Source organism: Microtus ochrogaster, chromosome 2 (assembly GCF_000317375.1).
Source record: "Microtus ochrogaster isolate Prairie Vole_2 chromosome 2, MicOch1.0, whole genome shotgun sequence".
NCBI classification, from domain to species: domain Eukaryota; kingdom Metazoa; phylum Chordata; class Mammalia; order Rodentia; family Cricetidae; genus Microtus; species Microtus ochrogaster.
The window spans coordinates 70,182,084-70,185,598 of record NC_022010.1 but is presented as its reverse complement, the minus strand read 5'-3'; positions in this window follow the sequence as shown (position 1 = coordinate 70,185,598).

Genomic DNA, 3,515 nt, shown 5'->3' with positions numbered 1-3,515 from the left:
ACAGGAGTTAGACAGAAGCACACCGAGTCTGAAGACAGGTGCGAGTCTTCCGAGCAGAGCTCTGAACTCGGGTGGCTTCGTGTTTGTCACAACGACAATCAAAGCGGTGTCTACCGTCATGTCCCCAAACGTAGACAGGGATGAGGAGAAAGATCTGGAAACTGTAGATGTGAAGTTCAAGGGCAAGCCCTGTCTACGTGGCCACGCAGGGATCAAATGACTGGTCTTCTCTACTTTAATAATAATAATTTAACCTACAAAGACGTTGAGACTGGAGTTGGTGCTCTGCTTTTGGCCTGCGCCCAACTTCTTGCTGCCCTTTTTAGGCTGGTTGTCTGTTTTTCTTTCTCCTCTCTTAAAAAAAAAAGTATTTATTTATTATGTGTATGTATGTGTGCCTGCACACGCATGCACGCCTGTGCACATACACAAGGTGCCCATGCAGGCCAGAGGGGGTCAGGTCCCTTAGAGCTGGAGTTTCAGTGTGAGTTGCCTGGGGCGGGTACAGGAGTCATCTGTAAGCAGTGGGTGCTCTTAACTGGTAAGGCATCTCTCCAGTCCCCACCCCAACCTTTCCAACAGTGTCTGAATTACTGTCATTTTTTCTTAAATCAACATGTCTGGGTTTCATAGATCATAAAAACCCAAATTTGGGGTGTGGGCCAGGTGTGGATAAGGTGACTCGGTGGGTGCCCTGGCTTTACCTTGGGAGTGTAACAGAGCTCAGCAGGGGCTTTAGTTAGGACCTACATCAAGACAGACAGACAGCTGGGTGGGAGGGAGGAGGGGGAAGAGAAAACCCCAAACCAAGCCACAGGAGGCTGTCACGGCCGGTCGGAAACCTCCAGGGGTAAGACAACACAGCTGGCCTCTGAGTTTTGCGAACCTCTGGAAGTTACTCATCTGAGCGTGGAACTGGGACATACGGCTGCAGTTTCGAATGGGGTGCCAAGTGGGAACGCGAAGCAAGGGTTTACTGATGTCATAAAATATCGTGCACATTGTTTCAGTCTCGTTCTCTGAGATTGCACCTTGAGCCCAGGCCAGTTTCTCCTCAGGAGCCGAGCATTCGTGGTGCTGGGACCTGTTGTTGCTGGTGCTTCCACTGATGGTGAATTCTTAGCCAAATCCACCATGTGTGTTTTGTTAGTTCATTTAAGGGCAGGAAAGCTGACATTTAAAGTCAAGTGTCTGGGCTGAGCAGGAAGATCAATGAGGAGAGGACTGTGACACTTGGGTGAGAGATATTGGGGACCGGAAGAGCGTGGAGGTGACCCGGTGGGGTCTTAGAAAAGGCAAGGTTGACAGGGAGAGACAGGTATTGAGAATGATGGCCTTGGGCACCCGGACAATGGATAGGGAAGAGAGATGGGACGATGAGGATTATGGCTGTGATGTTAGCTCTCTGGATGTCGGGATGTCTGGTCCAGTGTTGTCATTTGTGCCCTTGGTATAGTGTTCAGTAGGGAGTTCTTTCTTTTATCCCTCTCTCTTCTCTCTCTCTCTCTTTCTCTCTCTCTCTCCCTCCCTCCCTCCCTCCCTCCTTTCTTTCTTTCTTTCTTTCTTTCTTTCTTTCTTTCTTTCTTTCTTTCTTTCTTTCTTTCATGAAGATCTCATATAGCTCAGGTTGGACTCATATTTACTCTGCAGCCAAGGCAAGGATGAACCTCTGACACTCTCAACTCTACGCCCTGCCCAGTGCTGGGGTTTCAGACAGGCGCAAACACATCTGACTGATGTGGTGCAGAAGGTTGAACCCAGGACTTTGAGCATGCTGGGCAACATTCTACTAGCCAATGTTAGTTTGATATGTGGATTTTGAATTTTCAATTAATTAAGTTAATTAATTGCTTAATTTTGTGACAGTCTGACATAGCCCAGGCTGACCTTAAATTTGATTTGTTGCCAAGATATCCTTGAACTTCTGATTCTCTTGCCTCTACTTTCTGATTTTGGATACTACAGGTGTGCACCACCACATCCTGTTTGTGGGGTCCTGGGGATCAAACCTAGGGTCTCTTGAATGCTAGGCAATCACTCTACAAACCGAGCCTCATCTAGCCCTGTCTACACCTTTCCCATGTCAGAAGTTGAAAATTAACTGGGTCATTGATGAGGTTTCAGATTGTATGATTTCCTGTAGAACTCAAGGACCCAGAGAGAAGGTAGCATGTGGCCTTTCAGGCTTGTCTTTCCTGTGTGCACGGTGACCAAGCTGTACCCTTTCTCTGAGGCATGCTGTACGTTAGAAGTTACCTTCACCTGCTTTCAGGCTGAACCCATTACACATAAAAACCCAGATCCTTGTTCAGAAATGACTGGGAATTTCAAGGTGTCAGCAGCAACCAGCAGCGCTCATAGCTAAGTGAGCATCTCACAAGGTGCCTGGCTCCTTGAAACAGGCCACAGATCAGGCATGCAGTCCTTCCTGTGAGGATGAGCCCAGGAGCTGGCCCTTGACGTTCCCCCCATGAAACCGACGAGAATATCTGCTTGGGAGTTCAAAGGGGGAGACTTCCTGCAGTGTTTCAGCATTAAAAATATGGCTTCATGTGCTTATTTTTTTCTTAAGTGTAACCTGGGTACCCTGTAAATATTGTCCAAGGAGGAAGCTTTCGGGACAAAGCTGGCGCTAGTCTCCAGTGACCAGGAGCAACCAGGAAGCAGCCCTGGGGATCCCAATCCTAGTTTTCAGAGCTCTCCTGTGGTAGGCAAACTACAGGGTCCCCACAATGGCCCACCCATTGGGAGTGAAGCTACAGAGCTGGGCTAAAAACTCCAAGAATCACCACTGTCTGAATCTGAAGATGGCCTTGGTACAAGCTTGACTATGATACTTCTGTGCTACAAGAGATCATTTCTGATGTAGACAAAAAACCAATAAAAGAAAACCCATAACATATTCAATTTCATTGATTTTTATCTACGTGCACGTATACACACACACACACACACACACACACACACACACCCTACACCAGGGCTAGGGAGAAAGCTTACAGAATAGAAACACTAGCTTTTTTTCTATTCTCTTATTCTTATTAAACATAAGCTTATGGGCTGGGCAGTAGTGGCACACACCTTTAATCCCAGCACTCAGGAGGCAGAGGTAGGCGGATCTCTGTGAGTTTGAGGCTAGCCTGGTCTACAAGAGCTAGTTCCAGGATAGGCTCCAAAACCACAGAGAAACCCTATCTCTAAAAACCAAACCAACCAACCAACCAAACACCAACAACAAAAAACCCATAAGCCTATGGACCAGAATTCGATGCTTGGAACCCACACAAAAGTCTGGACTCGGTGCTCTGTATCAACAATCCCAGTACTTTCATGACTAGGTGTGAGGGGGAGGCAGGAGACCCCTGACCCAGCTATCCAGGAGTACACAGCGCAGCATCAGAGACAAGAGGGACCCTGCCTTGACAGGAGAAAGGTGAGATTGGCTCCTGAAAGTTGTCCTCTGGCCTCCACATGTACATCCTGCCCCAATAAATAGATATTTTAAAAACTGGATA